The following is a 20,688-nucleotide window of genomic DNA, read 5'->3' as shown; positions in this document are numbered from 1 at the left end:
TACCCACAGCCTAACCCTAACCACCCTTACCCACAGCCTAACCCTAACCCCCCTTACCCACAGCCTAACCCTAACCACCCTTACCCACAGCCTAACCCTAACCACCCTTACCCACAGCCTTTTCAGGACACTATAGTGTGTATAATAGCGTCTCTCCCCCTTATTTACACCCCTGTACCAGTTTCCTGTGTGTCCTGAGTGTCTGGAGGGGCTGTGTGTCCTTCCTGCTGCAGCTGTAAGCAGAGGAAGGCGCCAAAACGCCACTGGTCCCGCTCTAAGGAAGCTCCGCCCCCTGTAATGGCGGCAGAGCTATACATTTATACTGGCAAATGTCTCCTAACAGGTGTAAAATGTAACATGAATGCCTGTTTCCACCACCGCTGCCAGTGTACACAGGGGGCTATAGCGTATCCCTCCGTACAGCGTCCGTATGCCGCTCCTGTGATCGCGCTGCAGCAAGAGCCGGGGGACCTCCCTAGCGGGGCCCCCGGTTTGTACTCACCACTCTTCTCACCTCCCGGCATTGTTAAGGGTGTGTGACGTGCTGCGATTGCGTTTGCTAATGCACAATGCCCTGCGGTACCAACAACCTCTCAGTACGGTGGTCCTGCAGCGGGGAAGCGGCTCTGACGCCTGAAGAGACCGGTAACCGCCCCCACTCCCCCAACTCCCTCAGTGCAGGTATACTGTTATACTGTTGCCCAAACAGTATACCGACAATAACAACGTTTAAAATAAACGGAGGAAAAATTCTCTGGAGCTCCAGAGTGGCATCCTCTCCTGAGGGCACACTGTTCTAAACTGGCTGCAGGAGGGGGCATAGAGGGGAGGAAGAAAGCACACCCAGTGGAAGAAATCTAAAGTACACCGGCTCCTTTGGACCCCATCTATACCCCATCGTACAAAGTCCCCAATATCCCTTGTGGATGTTAGAGAAAATAGGATTTTAATACCTACCGGTAAATCCTTTTCTCTTAGTCCGTAGAGGATGCTGGGGTCATCATAGAACCATGGGGTATAGACGGGATCCGCAGGAGACATGGGCACTTCAAGACTTTGAAAGGGTGTGAACTGGCTCCTCCCTCTTAGCCCCTCCTCCAGACTCCAGTTATAGAAACTGTGCCCAGGGAGACGGACATTTCGAGGAAAGGAATTATTGTTAAACTAAGGTGAGATTCTTACCAGCTCACACCTCAAGAATGCCGCAGAACGTGGCATTCAACAGAACACAAGCCAACGGCATGAACAATTGCAGCAACATGCTGACAATAACGTAACACAACGTGTGTGTAACCACAACTAATAAATGCAGATACAGTACGCACTGGGACGGGCGCCCAGCATCCTCTACGGACTAAGAGAAAAGGATTTACCGGTAGGTATTAAAATCCTATTTTCTCATACGTCCTAGAGGATGCTGGGGTCATCATAGAACCACAGGGTTATACCAAAGCTCTAAAACGGGCGGGAGAGTGCGGATGACTCTGCAGCACCGACTGACCAAACTTAAGGTCTTCATTGGCCGAGGTGTCAAACTGTAGAACTTTGCTAATGTGTTTGACCCCAACCAAGTAGCTGCTCGGGAAAGTTGCAATGCCGAGACCCCCCGGGCAGCCGCCCAGGATGAGCCCACCTTTCTAGTAGAATGGGCCTTCACAGATTCCGGTAACGGCAATCCAGCAGTGGACTGAGCATGCTGAATCGTGTTACAGATCCAGCGTGCAATGATCTGCTTGGAAGCAGGACACCCAATCTTGCTGGGAGCATACAGGACAAACAGAGCCTCTGTTTTCCTAATCTGAGCCATTCTGGAGACATAAATCTTCAAAGCTCTAACCACATCCAGAGATTTTGACTCAGCGAAGGCGTCAGTAGCCACAGGCACCACAATAGGTTGTTTCATGTGGAAAGAGGAAACCACCTTCGGTAGAAATTGTTGAGGTGTCTTCAATTCAGCTCTATCTTCATGGAAGATCAAATAAGGGCTCTTGTGAGACAAGGCCGCTAACTCAGACATCCGCCTTGCAGATGCCAAGGCCAACAGCGATGACCACTTTCCAGGTGAGGAATTTCAACTCCATCGTCCGTAAAGGTTCAAACCAATGTGATTGAAGGAACTGCAAGACCACATTAAGATCCCATGGTGCAACTGGAGGCACAAATGAAGGTTGGATGTGCAACACGCCTTTCACGAAAGTCTGACCTTCTGGAAGGGAGGCCAATTGTTTCTGAAAGAAAACCGATAAGGTCGAAATCTGTACCTTAATTGAGCCCAATTTTAGGCCCGCATCCACACCTGCTTGTAGAAAATGGAGAAAACGTCCTAGCCGAAACTCTTCCGTAGGAGCCCCCTTGGATTCACACCAAGAAACATATTTTTTCCAAATACGGTGGTAATGTTTAGACGTTACCCCTTTTCTGGCCTGAATAATTGTGGGAATGACTTCACTGGGAATACACTTACGGTCTATGATTTTGCGCACAACCGCCATGCCGTCAAACGTAGCTGTGGTAAGTCCTGATACACGCACGGCCCCTGTTGTAACAGGTCCTCGCGCAGAGGAAGAGGCCAGGGATCTCCTATGAGTAATTCCTGAAGATCTGGATATCAAGCCCTCCTTGGCCAATCTGGGACAATGAGGATCGCCCGGATCTTTGTTCTTCTTATGATCTTTAGAACCTTTGGAATGAGAGGAAGTGAAGGTAATACATACACCGACTGAAACACCCATGGTGTCACCAGTGCATCCACTGCAATTGCTTGAGGGTCCCTTGACCTGAAACAATATCTCTGAAGCTTCTTGTTGAGACAAGATGCCCTCATGTCTACTTGAGGAACTCCCCAACGACTTGTCACCTCTGCGAAGACTTCCTGGTGGAGGCCCCACTCTCCTGGATGGAGATCGTGTCTGCTGAGGAAGTCTGCTTCCCAGTTGTCCACTGCTGGAATGAAGATCGCTGACAGAGGGCTTGTATGCTTTTCCGCCCAGCGGAAAATCCTTGTGGCTTCTGCCATTGCCGCTCTGATTTTCGTTCCGCCCTGATGGTTTATGTACGCTACTGCTGTTACATTGTCCGACTGGATCAGTACAGGCAGATCTCGAAGATGTTCTGCTTGCAGAAGGCCGTTGTAAATGGCCCTCAACTCCAGAACATTTATGTGGAAACAAGTTTCCTGACTTGACCATCTTCCTTGGAAGTTTTCTCCCATTGTGACTGCCCCCCCAGCCTCGGAGGATTGCATCAGTGGTCAGCAGGATCCAGTCCTGTATCCCGAACCTGCGCCCCTCTATGAGGTGAGAGCTGTGCAGCCATCACAGGATTGATACCCTGGTCTTGGAAGACAGGATTATCCTCCGGTGTATGTGTAGGTGGGACCCGGAACACTTGTCCAACAGGTCCCACTGGAACACTCTGGCATGGAACCTGCCAAACTGAATGGCCTCGTAGGCCACAACCATCTTCCCCAGCAACCAAATGCATTGATGGATTGACACTCTTGCTGGTTTCAGAATTTGTTTGCCCAGAATCTGAAGTTCCAGAGCCTTGTCCACTGGAAGAAAGACTCTGTAGTTCTGTGTCCAATATCATTCCAAAAACGACAACCGCGTCGTCGGAATCAACTGTGATTTTGGCAAGTTTAGGGGCCAACCATGTTGCTGAAGAACCGTCAGGGAGAGTGCAACGTTTTGCACCAACTGGTCCCTGGATCTCGCCTTTATCAGGAGATCGTCCAAGTATGGGTCCTTGCTTGCGAAGGAGAACCATCATCTCCGCCATCACTTTGGTGAAAATCCTCGGAGCCGTGGACAGACCAAACGGCAACGTTTGAAATTGGTAATGACAATCCTGAATTGCAAACCTCAGGTAAGCCTGATGCGGAGGATAAATGGGAACATGTAAGTAGGCATCCTTTATGTCCACCGACATCATAAAATCCCCTTCATCCAGACTGGAGATCACTGCTCCGAGAGACTCCATCTTGAATTCGAATTTCTTTAGGTAGAAATTTAGGGATTTCAGGTTTAGGATTGGTCTGACCGAGCCGTCCGGCTTCGGGACCACAAACAGGCTCGAATAAACACCTTCTCCCTGTTGTGACTGGGGAACCATGACGATAACTTGATTTTGACACAACTTTTGTATTGCGTCGCAAACTACCACCCTGTCCGGAAGAGAAGCTGGTAAGGCCGATTTGAAAAAACGGCGAAGGGAAACATCTTAAAACTCCAGCTTGTACCCATGGGATACTATTTGTAAAACCCATGGGTCTAGGTCCGAGCGAACCCAAAACTGACTGAAGAGTTCGAGACATGCCAATTCCACCGCATAGGAGCCCCAACGTCATGCGGTGGAATTGGCAGTACTTCTGCTCCTGGGAGCCTAACAAGGCTGGTGATCGTTTACCTCTTCCCCTTCCTCTAGCAGCAAGGAAGGAAGAACCTCGGCCCTTTCTGTATTTATTGGGCCGAAAGGACTGCATCTGATAGTGATGCGTTTTCTTTTGTTGTGGAGGAACATAAGGCAAAAAGGATGACTTACCTGCGGTAGCTGTAGAAACCAAATCATCAAGGCCGTCACCAAATAAGGCCTTACCTTTATATGGTAGAGACTACATACTTTTCTTGGAATCAGCATTCCATTGGTGAATCCACAACGCTCGTCTAGCTGAGACTGCCATGGCATTGGCCTTTGATCCCAATAGACCAATATCTCTCGCAGCTTCCTTAAGGTATGCTGCCGCGTCCTTGATATAACCCAGCGTTAAGAGGATGCTATCCCTATCTAGGGTATCTATTTCAGAAGACAAGTTGTCTGCCCACTTTTCAATAGCCCTACTTACCCACGCAGACGCAATGACAGGTCTGAGTAGCGTACCTGTGGTCGCATAAATGGACTTTAACGTAGTTTCTGGTTTACGATCCGCAGGATCCTTAAGGGAAGCCGTGTCAGGTGACGGGAGAGACACCTTTTTAGTCAACCTAGACAAGGCCTTGTCCACAGTAGGGGGGGTGACTCCCACTTTTCCCTATCTGCCGAGGGAAACGGATAAGCTACCGTAACTCTTTTGGGAATCTGAAACTTTTTGTCAGGACCTTCCCAGACTTTTCAAATGGAGTGTTCAGTTCATGAGAGGGAGGAAACGTCACCTCAGGTTTCCTTTCCTTATACATACAGGCCCTTTTATCAGAGACAGCCGGGTCCTCAGTGATATGTAATACATCTTTAACTGCCACTATCATGTATTGAAGGCTAGTTGTCAATTTTGGATCTAATCTGGAATCGCTATAGTCGACACAGGAATCAGAGTCTGTGTCGGTATCAGTGTCTGCCAACTGGGCCAACGTACGTTTTTGTGACCCTGAGGGGACCTGACTTTGGAATAACATATCTTCCACAAATTTCTTCCATGCCAGGGTCTGCGACTCAGACTTATCTAACCTCTAATAAGAGCCACATTAGCATTCAAGGCGTTCAACACATTTACCCAATCCGGCGTCGGCGGTGCAGACTGGGTCACCCCCGCAGCAGTCTGTGTCCCCAATACAGCCTCCTCCTGGGAAGAGCCTTCAGCCTCAGACATGTCGACACACGTGCACCAAACACCCACAGACACACCGGGCATATAGGGGACAGACCCACAGTAAAGTCTGTCAGAGAGACACAGAGGGCTCACAACCCAGCGCTAAATCAACGGGTCTGAAAACACCAAGAAATTGCCTCAGACCTAAAGCGCTTTTACAGTCACATATATATTGCACCAATTGACCTGCCTCCTCTCCGTTGTGTACCCCTGGTACTTGTCAGTGTGAGGAGGACCAGAGTCTCTGCAGGCTGCGGAGAAGAAATGGCGCTGTGACGAAGAAGCTCCGCCCCCTTAATGGCGTGCTTCTGTCTCGCATTTTCTGATATTTATACTGGCGGGGGTCAGGACAGTGCCGTGGCACTAATGTCTCCACTTGCCAGTGGAATAATGAGGATGATTTTAGCTGCCCAGGGTGCCCCCCCGCCCGCGCCCTGCACCCTGTAGTGCTGTGTGTGGGAGCTCAGCACGCAGCGTCTGCCCGCTGCGCAGTACCTCAGAAAATGCCGTCAGTGAAGCTGAAGTCTTCTTTTCTTCTGCTACTCACCTGTCTTCTGGCTCTGAAAGGGGGTGACGGCAAGCTGCGGGAGTGAGCATCTAGGCGTACCCAGCGATCAGACCCTCAGGAGCTAATGGTGTCCTGTAGCCAGAAGCAGAGCCATTGAATTCACTGGAAGTGGGTCATACGTCTCTCCCCCAAGTCCCACGAAGCAGGGAGAATGTTGCCAGCAGCCTCCCTGAACATAAAAAACCTAACACAAAGTCTTTTCAGAGAAACTCAGTAGAGCTCCCTGTAGTGCGTCCAGTCTCACTGGGCACAATTCTAATACTGGGGTCTGGAGGAGGGGCATAGAGGGAGGAGCCAGTTCACACCCTTTCAAAGTCTTAAAGTGCCCATGTCTCCTGCGGATCCCGTCTATACCCCATGGTTTTATGATGACCCCCCCCAGCATCCTCTAGGACGTATGAGAGTGGTTTATATATAGACTGGCAAGTGCTAATAGAGACACTCTCATTGAATACCTGGCATGTAATACTATAGGCAGAGGTACTGCTAGCACACAGTATGGCTGCTGGTGACACACAGTGACATGATGTGAGGGGGAGAGCAGGAGTATAATAGGGGCTGATGTCTCCTGATATATGAGATACACCAGAGAGTGTGGGGAGGAGACTGGTCAGATCTCTGGGCTGGTAACACAGTGACATGATGTGAGGGGGAGAGCAGGAGTATAATAGGGGCTGATGGCTCCTGATGTATGAGATACACCAGAGAGTGTGGGGAGGAGACTGGTCAGATCTCTGGGCTGGTAACACAGTGACATGATGTGAAGGGGAGAGCAGGCGTATAATAGGGGCTGATGGCTCCTGATGTATGAGATACACCAGAGAGTGTGGGGAGGAGACTGGTCAGATCTCTAGGCTGGTAACACACAGTGACAGGATATGAGGAGGAGAGCAGGAGAATAATAGGGGCTGATGGCTCCTGATGTATGAGATACAACAGAGTGTGGGGAGGAGACTAGTCAGATCTCTAGGCTGGTAACACACAGTGACATGATATGAGGAGGAGAGCAGGAGTATAATAGAGGCTGATGGCTCCCGACTCCAAATGAGATTTATGGTAAGAACTTACCGTTGTTAAACACATTCTCATGACAGGAGAAAGTGTCAGCGGCTAATGCCATACCAACCCAAAAAAGCTAAGTGCATCAGGGTGGGTGCCTTGTGGAGCCCAGTGTACCTCGCAGAAAGAGATTTAACAACAAGTTCTTACCATAAATCTCGTTTTCTGCTGCGGGGTACACAGGGAATGACATTGGGGATGTCCTAAAGCAGTTCCTTATGGGAGGGGACGCACTGTAGCGGGCACAAGAACCCGGCGTCCAAAGGAAGCATCCTGGCCTCGGAGGCGGAAGTATCAAAGGCATAGAACCTTATGAACGTGTTCACTGAGGACCATGTAGCTGCCTTGCACAATTGTTCAAGGGTCGCACCACGGCGGGCCACCCAAGAAGGTCCAACCGACCGAGTAGAAAGGTCCTTTATGGTAGCAAGAGCTGGAAGGCCAGCCTGTACATAAGCATGTGCAATCAACATTCTAATCCATCTGGCCAGGGTCTGCTTGTGAGCTGGCCAGCCACGTTTGTGAAAAACAAACAGAACAAAGAGAGAATCCGACTTCCTGATGGGAGCTGTCCTCTTCACATAGATACAGAGAGCCCATACCACATCCAAAGACCTCTCTTTGGAAGACAAGTCAGGAGAGGCAAAGGCCGGAACCATGATTTCCTGATTAAGGTGGAAAGTGGACACCACCTTCAGTAAATACCCGGGACGTGTTCTAAGAACCGCCCGATCACGGTGAAAAATCAGATAAGGTAACCTACAAGATAAGGCACCCAAATCCGACACCTGTCTAGCAGAGACAATAGCCAGCAGAAACAATACCTTAAGGGAAAGCCACTTAAGGTCTGCAGATTTAAGAGGCTCAAACAGAGACCCTTGCAACGCCTCCAGAGCCACCGACAGGTCCCAAAGAGCCACAGGCGGGACATAAGGAGGTTGAATCCGCAACACACCCTGAGTGAACGCATGCACATCAGGTAAGGTCGCAATTTTTCTCTGGAACCAAACCGACAAGGCAGAAATATGAACATTGATGGAGGCCAGATGAAGGCCCAAGTCCAGGTCCTGTTGTAGAGGGGCCAAAAGTTTGGCCGTACTAAACTTGTAAGCGTCATAATTGTTAGATGCACACCTAGCAAAGTAAAAATTCCAGACCCTATGGTAAATCCGAGCAGTGGTCGGTTTCTGGGCCTTCAACATGGTTTGAATGACCGCCTCAGAAAATCCTTTGGCCTTCAAGACGGAAGCTTCAAGAGCCACGCCGTCAAGCCAATCAGGCTAAATCCTAATATAAACAGGGGCCCTGAACGAGGAAATCTGGACACTGCGGAAGTAGAAGGGGATTCTCTATCGAGAGACCCTGAAGGTCTGAGAACCAATGCCATCTGGGCCACGCTGGAGCGATCAGAAGCAGGATTCCTCCTCCTTTCTTGAACTTCCTTATTACTCTGGGCAGGAGTGACACCGGAGGGAACATGTATGGCAGCCGAAAGTTCCATGGAATTGCCAGTGCGTCCACGAACGCTGCTTGAGGATCCCTTGTCCTTGCTCTGAAGACCAGAACCTTGTGATTGTGTCCAGATGCCATCAGCTCCACATCTGGAAGTCCCCACTTGTCCACAAGGAGTTGAAACACTTCTGGATGGAGGCTCCACTCTCTGGCATGTAAGTCCTGACGAATGAGAAAGTCTGCTTCCCAGCCGATATGGCTGACAGATGACGTTCCACCCACTGAACAATCCGTGATACTTCCCTCAATGCCATGTGGCTTTGAGTGCCGCCTTGATGATTGATGTACGCCACCGTGGTGGCGTTGTCCAACTGTACTTGAAAAGGTCTGTTCTGTATTAAATGAGGGCCAAGTTAAATGAGTTGAACACCGCCCGCAATTCCAGAATGTTTATCAGGAGGAGAGACGACTCCTTGATCCACCAACCCTGAAGGGAGTGTTGTTCCAACACAGCACCCCAACCTCTCAGACTGGCATCCGTCGTCAGAAGGACCCAGCTGAAGATCCAGAAGGGACGAACCCTGCTAAATCATTGGTCCTGAAGCAACCAGCTCAGTGACAGATGGACCTCCGGAGACAAGGAGATCATTTGAGACCTGATCCGGTGAGGCAAGCCGTCCCACTTGGTAAGAATTAGCTTCTGCAGAGGGCAGGAATGGAATTGAGCATACTCCACCATGTTGAAAGCAGACACCATGAGACCTAGCACTTGCATTGCCGAATGTATCGACACTTGCGGACAAGATAGGAAGCATCGAATCCTATCCTGAAGCTTCAGGACTTTCTTCTGAGACAAAAACAACTGCTGGTTGTGAGTGCCCAACAACGCCCACAGGCAGGAGCAGATTGGGAACAAAAAGCATCCCTGGAAAAAATAAGAATTTACTCACCAGTAATTCTATTTCTCGTAGTCCGTAGTGGATGCTGGGAACTCCGTAAGGACCATGGGGAATAGCGGCTCCGCAGGAGACTGGGCACAGATAAGAAAGCTTTAGGACTACCTGGTGTGCACTGGCTCCTCCCCCTATGACCCTCCTCCAGACCTCAGTTAGGATACTGTGCCCGGAAGAGCTGACACGATTAAGGAAGGATTTTGAATCCCGGGTAAGACTCATACCAGCCACACCAATCACACCGTACAACTTGTGATATTAAACCCAGTTAACCGTATGATAACAAGTGGAGCCTCTGAACAGATGGCTCTCAACAATAACCCGATTAGTTAACAATAACTATGTACAAGTATTGCAGCAATCCGCACTTGGGATGGGCGCCCAGCATCCACTACGGACTACGAGAAATAGAATTACCGGTGAGTAAATTCTTATTTTCTCTGACGTCCTAGTGGATACTGGGAACTCCGTAAGGACCATGGGGATTATACCAAAGCTCCCAAACGGGCGGTAGAGTGCGGATGACTCTGCAGCACCGAATGAGCAAACTCAAGGTCCTCCTCAGCCAGGGTATTGCAAAAGTATTAGACCCTGACCAAGTAGCCGCTCGGCAAAGTTGTAAAGCCGAGACCCCTCGGGCAGCCGCCCAAGATGAGCCCACCTTCCTTGTGGAATGGGCTTTCACTGATTTAGGATGCGGCAGTCCCGCCGCAGAATGTGCAAACTGAATTGTGCTACAAATCCAGCGAGCAATTGTCTGCTTAGAAGCAGGAGCACCCAGCCGTCCTGGAAACATACATTTTCAGGGCCCTGACAACGTCCAGTAACTTGGAATCCTCCAAGTCCCTAGTAGCCGCAGGCACCACAATAGGTTGGTTCAAGTGAAAAGCTGATACCACCTTCGGGAGAAACTGGGGACGAGTCCTCAATTCTGCCCTATCCATATGGAAGATCAAATAAGGGCTTTTACAAGACAAAGCCGCCAATTCTGACACACGCCTGGCCGAAGCCAGTGCCAACAACATGACCACTTTCCACGTGAGATATTTCAGATCCACGGTTTTAAGTGGCTCAAACCAATGTGATTTCAGGAACCCCAAGACCACATTGAGATCCCATGGTGCCACTGGGGGCACAAAAGGGGGCTGAATATGCAGCACTCCCTTGACAAAAGTCTGAACTTCAGGCAGTGAAGCCAGTTCTTTCTGGAAGAAAATTGACAGAGCCGAAATCTGGACCTTAATGGACCCCAATTTGAGGCCCATAGTCACTCCTGCTTGCAGGAAATGCAGAAATCGACCCAGTTGAAATTCCTCCGTTGGGGCCTTCCTGGCCTCACACCACGCAACATATTTCCGCAAAATGCGGTGATAATGTTGTGCGGTTACATCCTTCCTGGCCTTGATCAGGGTAGGGATGACTTCCTCCGGAATACCTTTTTCCTTCAGGATCCGGTGTTCAACCGCCATGCCATCAAACGCAGCCGCGGTAAGTCTTGGAACAGGCAGGGTCCCTGCTGGAGCAGGTCCCGCCTTAGCGGTAGAGGCCATGGGTCCTCTGTGAGCATCTCTTGAAGTTCTGGGTACCAAGCTCTTCTTGGCCAATCCGGGACCACGAGTATCGTTCTTACTCCTCTCCTTCTTATAATTCTCAGCACCTTGGGAATTAGAGGCAGAGGAGGGAACACATAAACCGACTGGTACACCCACGGTGTCACTAGAGCGTCCACTGCTATCGCCTGAGGGTCCCTTGACCTGGCGCAATATCTTTTTTGTTTTATTGTTGAAGCGGGACGCCATCATGTTCACCTTTGGCCGTTCCCAACGGTTTACAATCATTTGGAAGACTTCTGGATGAAGTCCCCATTCCCCCGGGTGGAGGTCGTGCCTGCTGAGGAAGTCTGCTTCCCAGTTGTCTACTCCCGGGATGAACACTGCTGTCAGTGCTAACACGTGATTCTCTGCCCATCGGAGAATCCTTGTGGCTTTTGCCATTGCCCCCCTGCTTCTTGTGCCGCCCTGTCTGTTTACATGGGCGACCGCCGTGATGTTGTCTGATTGTATCAGTACCAGCTGGTTTTGAAGCAGAGGTCTTGCCTGGATTAGGGCATTGTAGATGGCCCTTAATTCCAGAATATTTATGTGAAGAGAAATCTCCTGATTTGACCACAGTCCCTGGAAATTTCTTCCCTGTGTGACTGCGCCCCAGCCTCGAAGGCTGGCATCCGTGGTTACAAGGACCCAGTCCTGTATCCCGAATCTGCGGCCCTCTAGGAGATGAGCACTCTGCAGCCACCACAGTAGCGACACCCTGGTCCTTGGCGACAGGGTTATCCTCTGATGCATCTGAAGATGCGATCCGGACCACTTGTCCAACAGGTCCCACTGGAAGGTTCTTGCGTGGAATCTGCCCAATGGAATTGCCTTGTATGAGGCTACCATCTTTCCCAGGACTCTCGTGCATTGATGCACTGACACCTGTCCTGGTTTTAGGAGGCTTCTTACTAGAGACGACAACTCTTTTGCTTTCTCCTCCGGAAGAAACACTCTTTTCTGGTCTGTATCCAGAATCATCCCCAGGAACAGAAGGCGTGTCGTAGGAACCAGCTGTGACTTTGGGATATTGAAAATCCAACCATGCTGTTGCAGCACTTCCTGAGAAAGTGCTACCCCCACCAACAACTGTTCCTTGGACCTCGCTTTTATCAGGAGATCGTCCAAGTACGGGATAATTAAAACTCCCTTCTTTCGAAGGAGTATCATCATTTCGGCCATTACCTTGGTAAAGACCCTCGGTGCCATGGATAACCCAAACGGCAGCGTCTGGAACTGGTAGTGACAGTCCTGTACCACAAACCTGAGGTACTCCTGGTGAGGAGGGTAAATGGGGACATGCAGGTAAGCATCCTTGATGTCCAGTGATACCATGTAATCCCCTTCCTCCAGGCTTGAGATAACCGCCCTGACCGATTCCATCTTGAACCTCTTTATATATGTGTTCAAGGATTTCAAATTTAAAATGGGTCTCACCGAACCGTCCGGTTTCAGGACCACAAACTTTGTGGAATAGTAACCCCTTCCTTGTTGAAGGAGGGGCACCTTGATTATCACCTTTTGTGAATATAGTTTGTGTATAGCCTCTAACACTGCCTCCCTGTCGGAGGGAGTTGTCGGTAAGGCAGATTTTAGGAAACGGCGGGGGGGAGGCGTCTCGAATTCCAGTCTGTACCCCTGAGATACTACCTGAAAGATCCAGGGATCCACTTGTGAGCGAGCCCACTGTGTGCTGAAATTCTTGAGACGGGCCCCCACCGTACCTGGGTCCGCCTGCGAAGCCCCAGCGTCATGCTGTGGATTTGGCGGAAACGGGGGAGGACTTCTGCTCCTGGGAGCTGGCTGTCTGCTGCAGCTTTTTTCCTTTACCTCTGCCTTTTGGCAGAAAGAACGCACCTCTCGCTCGCTTGCCCTTATGGGGCCGAAAGGACTGTGCTTGATAGTACGGTGCTTTCTTTTGTTGGGGGGCAGCTGTCGCTGTGGAAACGAGGTCCGACAGACCTTCCCTAAATAACTCCTCCCCTTTATAAGGCAAAACTTCCATGTGCCTTTACGAGTCGGCATCACCTGACCACTGCCGAGTCCATAACCCTCGCCTGGCGGAAATGAACATTGCACTTACTCTTGATGCCAGCCGGCAAATATCCCTCTGTGCATCACGCATGTATAAGAGCGCATCTTTTATATGCTCTAGAGTCAGTAATATATTGTCCCTATCCAGGGTATCAATATTATCCAACAGGGAATCTGACCACGCAGCAGCAGCACTGCACATCCATGCTGAGGCAATAGCTGGTCGCAGTATAACACCTGTATGTGTGTATATACACTTTAGGATAGCCTCCTGCTTTCTATCAGCAGGTTCCTTTAGGGCGGCCGTATTCGGAGACGGTAGTGCCACCTTCTTTGACAAACGTGTGAGCGCTTTATCCACCCTAGGAGGTGTTTCCCAACGTGCCCTATCCTCTGGCGGAAAAGGGTACGCTAACAATAACCGTTTAGAAATTACCAATTTCTTATCTGGGGAAGCCCACGCTTATTCACATACGTCATTTAATTCCTCAGATGCAGGAAAAACTACGGGTAGTTTTTTCTCACCAAACATAATACCCTTTTTAGTGGTACCTGGGGTAATGTCAGTAATGTGTAAAACATTTTTCATTGCCTCAATCATGTAACGGGTGGCCCTATTGGAAGTTACATTAGTCTCCTCGTCGTCGACACTGGAGTCGGTATGTGTCGACGTCTGTATCTGCCATCTGAGGTAGCGGGCGTTTTAGAGCCCCTGATGGCCTTTGAGACGCCTGGACAGGCACAAGCTGAGTAGCCGGCTGTCCCATGTCGTCAAACCTTTTGTGTAAGGAGTTGACACTTTCACGTAATTCCTTCCATAAGTCCATCCACTCAGGTGTCGACCCCGCAGGGGGTGACATCACATTTACAGGCATTTGCTCTGCCTCCACATAATTTTCCTCATGATACATGTCGACACAGCCGTACCGACACACAGCACACACATAGGGAATGCTCTGATAGGGGACAGGACCCCACAAAGCCCTTTGGAGAGACAAAGGGAGAGTATGCCAGCACACACCAGAGTGCTATATATACTGGGATATCACTATACAGAGTGTTTTCCCTTATAGCTGCTTTTGTATCATACACTGCGCCTAAATTGAGTGCCCCCCCCCCTCTTTTTTACCCTTTCTGTAGTGCAGGACTGCAGGGGAGAGCCAGGGAGCGATCCTTCCAGCGGAGCAGTGAGGGAAAATGGCGCTGGTGTGCTGAGGGAGATAGCTCCGCCCCTTTTTCGGCTGACTTTTTCCCACTTTTTCTGGAAAAATGGCAGGGGTTAATTTACACCTATATAGCCCTTTGGACTATATATGGTGTATATTTGCCAGCCAAGGTGTCTTATTGCTGCTCAGGGCGCCCCCCCAGCGCCCTGCACCCATCAGTGACCGGAGTGTGAGGTGTACATGAGGAGCAATGGCGCACAGCTGCAGTGCTGTGCGCTACCTTGTTGAAGACTGATGTCTTCTGCCGCCGATTTTCTGGACCACTTCTTGCTTCTGGCTCTGTAAGGGGGACGGCGGCGCGGCTCCGGGAACGGACATCGAGGTCGGGCTGTTAGGGTCTCCTGCCCTGTGCTGCCACGTCGTCATGGCAACCGGGAGACAAGTGCTAGCGGAGTAACCTGAGCGCAGCTGATACTCCGGTTCGGGTCTTTTGCTGTGCAGTGGTTACAGGCAGGGGATCCGGTGCTGGTTTTTGTGCTCAGTCTGTGAGGTCTGAGTGGGGCGTGGACAGCACCTGCTTTATAAAGCCTCTTCTCAGATTAAGCAGATGCTGCTGAATCTTTGTTGGTTAGTCAGTTCCTGAAAATTAGCCAGTACTGTGTAGCTTTGTATTTGTTATTGCTTACTGCAAATAGGCCTGGGGATTTGGTACTACTCTCTGCCAATCCAGACCTAGCAGTAAGACTGGAGTCAGTCGTTTAGCCTGCTGAGGTTCTTTTGCTATTCTGTGAACCCAGCAGGTTTGTGGCTGTACTTTCAGACCTGCATGCTTAATCCTCTCTCACTGTGCAGGGCGTCCATGTGTCAGTTTAGTGGCAGTAAGTTGAACCTGGGCCCTGCAAGTGAGAATTAGGATTGTGGAGTCTCTCCTTGTGTCTACTATTCCATCTCTGACCAAGGAGTTTGCTGCCACACCCGTTGGTAACCCTTTAGGGTTTTGCTGTTGCCCTTAGCAACAGCATTTCGGGTTCTCTACGTATTAAAACACAACATCTTGCTTTTTCCATCTGAGCATTTGTAATACTAGGGAGACACCCAGTTTCTTAGCCTCTGGGCTTCTCTGTTCACTTTGTGTTGGTTTTGTTACCCTATCACTTTCTGTGTACGTGATGTCATATTTCCCAGTCTGTCTGTTAGTTCATTTGTTTTGCATCCCTCTCTGTTCAGACACCAGTACATTCCTGCAGGCACTGGTGTGCATAACACGGGACCTGCGTTCGATCCCTCTGGAGCTAATGGTGTCCAGTAGCCTAAGAAGCCCAAGCTAGCTGCAAGCAGGTAGGTTCGCTTCTTCTCCCCTTAGTCCCTCGTAGCAGTGAGCCTGTTGCCAGCAGGTCTCACTGAAAATAAAAAACCTAACAAATACTTTCTTTCTAGAAGCTCAGGAGAGCTCCTAGTGTGCATCCAGCTCGGCCGGGCACAAAAATCTAACTGAGGTCTGGAGGAGGGTCATAGGGGAGGAGCCAGTGCACACCAGGTAGTCCTAAAGCTTTCTTATTTGTGCCTAGTCTCCCGCGGAGCCGCTATTCCCCATGGTCCTTACGGAGTTCCCAGCATCCACTAGGACGTCAGAGAAATATGTACTAGTGACCCCACATGGGCAGCACCAGAGGTGTAAGGTCTAGCCATGGCAGCAGCTCCCTCCCCCCAAGACTTTCCAGATAGTGGGCATGTCCAGCATCAAGGTGGAAGTTAAAAATAAATAAAATTACATATTATGAGCACATTATATTATACACCTACAGAATTTAGGAAACTATATCATTCTTTAGGTAGATATATTTTCTTGCTTATTACACCAACCGTATCCCAATCACTATTCACTCAATCTTATATGTCAGCCAAGCAGACAGAGCATACACTAGATCATCTGCAATCACAGGCTAAGTGGCAAAGTCATTTTCATATATGCAAATTATTTTGTATCTTATTCATTATGTCTATAAAAAGGACCACATGTCCTCAAACAAAACAGGCCCCACAGGTGCGTCGGCCCACCGGGAATCTTCCCTGCAAGCCCTGTGGCCAATCCGCCTCTGCCCACAGGTGCACCATGCTCCAAGCAGGGGCCAGGGAAGATTTCTTCCAGTTGATGAGCCACCCGTGGGCTTGCAGAAACTGGATAGTCATATGCAGATGGCGTAGGAGAGTTTCTGGGGAATTTGCCAGGATCAACAAGTCGTCCAGGTATGGTAGGATCCTGACCCCTTGACGGCGGAGCACAGCCGTCATGACCACCATAACCTTGGTGAAGACTTGCGGAGCCATGGTCAAACCAAAGGGTAACGCCCAAAATTGGTAATGGAGGTTCCCAACCGCAAACCTCAGGTATTGCTGATGCGACATTGCAATGGGAATATGCAGGTAAGCATCCTGTATGTCCAGTGAGACCATATAATCCCCAGGTTCCAATGCCAGAACAATAGAGCGAAGAGTTTCCATACGAAACTTGGAGACCTTCACAAATTTGTTCAAGGACTTGAGGTTGAGAATGGGCCGGGATGACCCATTCGGTTTCGGGACTAGGAACAGCGGTGAATAGTACCCCTTGCCTCTCTAAAGCCAGAGGCACCTGTACTACCACTCCTGTGTCCAGTAGGGACTGTACCACCGAATGAAGAGTTTTTGCCTTTACCTGATCCGAAGGGATGTCTGTCAGGCAAAATCTATGAGAGGGGTGATTTTTGAAGGAAACGGTGTAACCTCAAGTGACGACTTCCCGTACCCAGGCATCGGAAGTGGTCTTCAACCATTCCTGGGTATACCCTAGAAGTCGCCCCCCCACCCTGGGATCCCCCATGCGGCAGGCAATTTAGTTTTGGAAGCAGGCTGAAGGGTAGCCCAGGCCAGTTTGGGCTTATTTGGTTTGGAAGTGCGTACCTGTTTCGAGTACGCTTGACCCTTTGCTTACCCTGAAGGACAAAGAAGTACTCTTAGCCTTCGGCACCGAAGGGGCAGTACTAGGTAAAACGTTGTTTTAGCAGAAGCCAAGTCAGCCACTATCTTATTGAGGTCTTCTCTGAAAAGAATGTCTCCCTTAAACGGGAGTACCTCCAGGGTTTTCTTAGAAGACAGATCCACAGACAAGGACTGCAACCATAGAATCCGGCGAGCCAGTATGGACGTAGTAGAAACCTTGGCCGCCAGAATACCTGTATCCGAAGCCGTCTCCTTAATGTAATGACACGCTGTGACAATATACGACAAGCATTGTCTAGCATGATCAGAAGCGTTGGACGGCAACTCCGCCTCCAGCTCCTGAGCCCACACTTCCACAGCTTCTGCAGCCCATGTCGCTGCAATGGTGGGCCTATGTGCAGCACCACTTAGAGTGTAAATTGCCTTTAAACAACCCTCCACACGCTTATCCGTCGGCTCTCTCAGGGATGTGACAATAGTTACGGGCAGAGCTGAGGATACCACCAGCTGCGCCACCCTGCGAATCCACTGGCGGGTGTGATTCCCAATTTTTACTTAGCTCCGCAGCGAGGGGGTAGCGAGCCGGCATCTTCTTGTGAGGCGTGAATTTATTTAAAAAGCTTTTTCCTGGGGCTGCAGCCCCCCTGTTGTATGCCTGCTTACTGCATGGCACCAACTATAAAACTGAGCTCCTGTGCACAAAAGTGGGGTTATAGAGGAGGCGGCGCTATGCATTCTGGGAAGAAGGTCAAAGCTTTGAGCCTGTTGGTGCATCGGATCAAGAGCCTACTCTACATGCCAATGTCATTCCTCGTGGAGCCCAGTGTACCCCGCAGCAGAAATAAATATTCCACATTAGTTTGTACTGACAGAGGAGGGTGTAAGATAAGAGATTGCTGTAGTGACTGAGCAAGGAGAATATGTGACTTCTGTAATAAGTGTTTATTACTCACCTGTGCTGATATCTGTAGGGATCTCCTCCTCCTTACACTGCTGATCACCCCTCACATACGTCTCTTCTTCTCCCTCTATATCTTCTGCCTTTATATCAGTCACATACGTCTCTTCTTCTCCCTCTATATCTTCTGCCTTTATATCAGTCACATACGTCTCTTCTTCTCCCTCTATATCTTCTGCCTTTATATCAGTCACATACGTCTCTTCTTCTCCATCTATGTCTTCTGCCTTTATATCAGTCACATAGTCTCTTCTTCTCCCTCTATATCTTCTGCCTTTATATCAGTCACATACGTCTCTTCTTCTCCCTCTGTATCTTCTGCCTTCATATCAGTCACATACGTCTCTTCTTCTCCCTCTATATCTTCTGCCTTTATATCAGTCACATACGTCTCTTCTTCTCCCTCTGTATCTTCTGCCTTCATATCAGTCACATACGTCTCTTCTTCTCCCTCTATATCTTCTGCCTTTATTTCAGTCACATACGTCTCTTCTTCTCCCTCTGTATCTTCTGACTTTATTTCAGTCACATACGTCTCTTCTTCTCCCTCTATATCTTCTGCCTTTATATCAGTCACATACGTCTCTTCTTCTCCCTCTATATCTTCTGCCTTTATATCAGTCACATACGTCTCTTCTTCTCCCTCTGTATCTTCTGCCTTTATATCAGTCACATACGTCTCTTCTTTTCCCTCTGTATCTTTTGCCTTTATATCAGTCACATACGTCTCTTCTTCTCCCTCTGTATCTTCTGCCTTTATTTCAGTCACATACGTCTCTTCTTCTCCCTCTGTATCTTCTGCCTTTACATCAGTCACATACGTCTCTTCTTCTCCCACTATATCTTCTGCCTTTATATCAGTCACATACGTCTCTTCTTCTCCCTCTATATCTTCTGCCTTTATATCAGTCACATACGTCTCTTCTTCTCCCTCTATATCTTCTGCCTTCATATCAGTCACATACGTCTCTTCTTCTCCCTCTATATCTTCTGCCTTTATATCAGTCACATACGTCTCTTCCTCTCCCTCTATATCTTCTGCCTTTATATCAGTCACATACGCCTCTTCCTCTCCCTCTATATCTTCTGCCTTTATATGAGTCACATACGTCTCTTCTTCTCCCTCTATATCTTCTGCCTTCATATCAGTCACATACGTCTCTTCCTCTCCCTTTATATCTTCTGTTTTAATATCAGAAAGACGTTCTACCTAAAAAGAAAAAAAAACACTATAATGACATTTGCATACAGTCACATTAAACTGAGGTGAAACATTATAATATCAGTGTATAAGACACACAGCTTCTCTACAGATCATATAGTGACAGTCACTTTGGTATACTGGGGAGACCCTAAATCCCACTTACCTGATCCTCCTGTGGGGTCCTGTGATTCTCCTCTGTACAGTACTGGGAATACAGAGGACGGGAACATCTCTCTTGGGTATCTCTGTTACTGGGCCCATCTGTAGGAGACACAGTGACTGAGTACAGTGTATATATGTGATTATCAGGTGATGTGTGTATATTGGGACCCCCATACCTGCACTCCCTTGTACAGTACATGACAGTCTCCTCTTACCCAGTGATGTGAGGGGCCGGTGATTCTCCATCATCACGTCCTTGTACAGACCCCTGTGTTCCTCTATATACTCCCCCTCCTGCATGGAGACATAGACAGTGACACCCTGACACCTTATAGGAACCTGACACACACAGTGATACAGTCATCACCCAGATACATCCCCTGGTGTTACTGTATAATGTCCCATTCCCGGCAGCCACCTCTCCAGTCACCACCCAGACACGTCCCCTGGTGTTACTGTATAATGTCCCATTCCCAGCAGTCACCTCTCCAGTCATCATCCATACACCCCCCTCCCCCGGTGTTACTGTATAATGTCCCATTCCCGGCAGTCACCTCTCCAGTCATCACCCATACACATCCCCTGGTGTTACTGTATAATGTCCCATTCCCGGCAGTCACCTTTCCAGTCACCACCCGGACACATCCCCTGGTGTTACTGTATAATATCCCATTCCCTCACCTCTCCAGTCATCACCCGGACACGTCCCCTGGTGTTACTGTATAATGTCCCATTCCCAGCAGTCACCTCTCCAGTCATCACCCAGACACTTCCCCTGGTGTTACTGTATAATGCCCCATTCCCAGCAGTCACCTCTCCAGTCAGCAGCTGAATGATCTTGTTGGTGAGTTCCAAGATCTTTTGGTCATTGTGTCTCTCATGTATTAGTGAGTGAGGTGGAGGCACCGTGATGGGGCTCTGGGTCCTGCTCAGTCCTCCTGACACACAGGGACGGCTGCTGGATGTCTTCTTCACTA

The 20,688-nt window shown here is 49.3% G+C and overlaps 1 protein-coding gene across 1 annotated transcript in view; it reads right to left on the bottom strand.

Moving 5' to 3' along the window:
- Window positions 1-18,617, bottom strand: part of LOC135042661 (zinc finger protein OZF-like) — a 29,312-nt gene extending 10,695 nt beyond the window's left edge. Inside the window, exon 1 of the mRNA XM_063955041.1 lies at window positions 18,341-18,617. The gene's annotated coding sequence lies outside the window, so the exon portion shown is untranslated. The remainder of the gene's footprint in view (window positions 1-18,340) is intronic.
- Window positions 18,618-20,688: the final 2,071 nt, after the last annotated feature.

Source organism: Pseudophryne corroboree, unplaced genomic scaffold (genome assembly GCF_028390025.1).
Source record: "Pseudophryne corroboree isolate aPseCor3 unplaced genomic scaffold, aPseCor3.hap2 scaffold_832, whole genome shotgun sequence".
NCBI classification, from domain to species: Eukaryota; Metazoa; Chordata; class Amphibia; order Anura; family Myobatrachidae; genus Pseudophryne; species Pseudophryne corroboree.
This window is presented reverse-complemented; position numbering and strand designations above follow the sequence as displayed.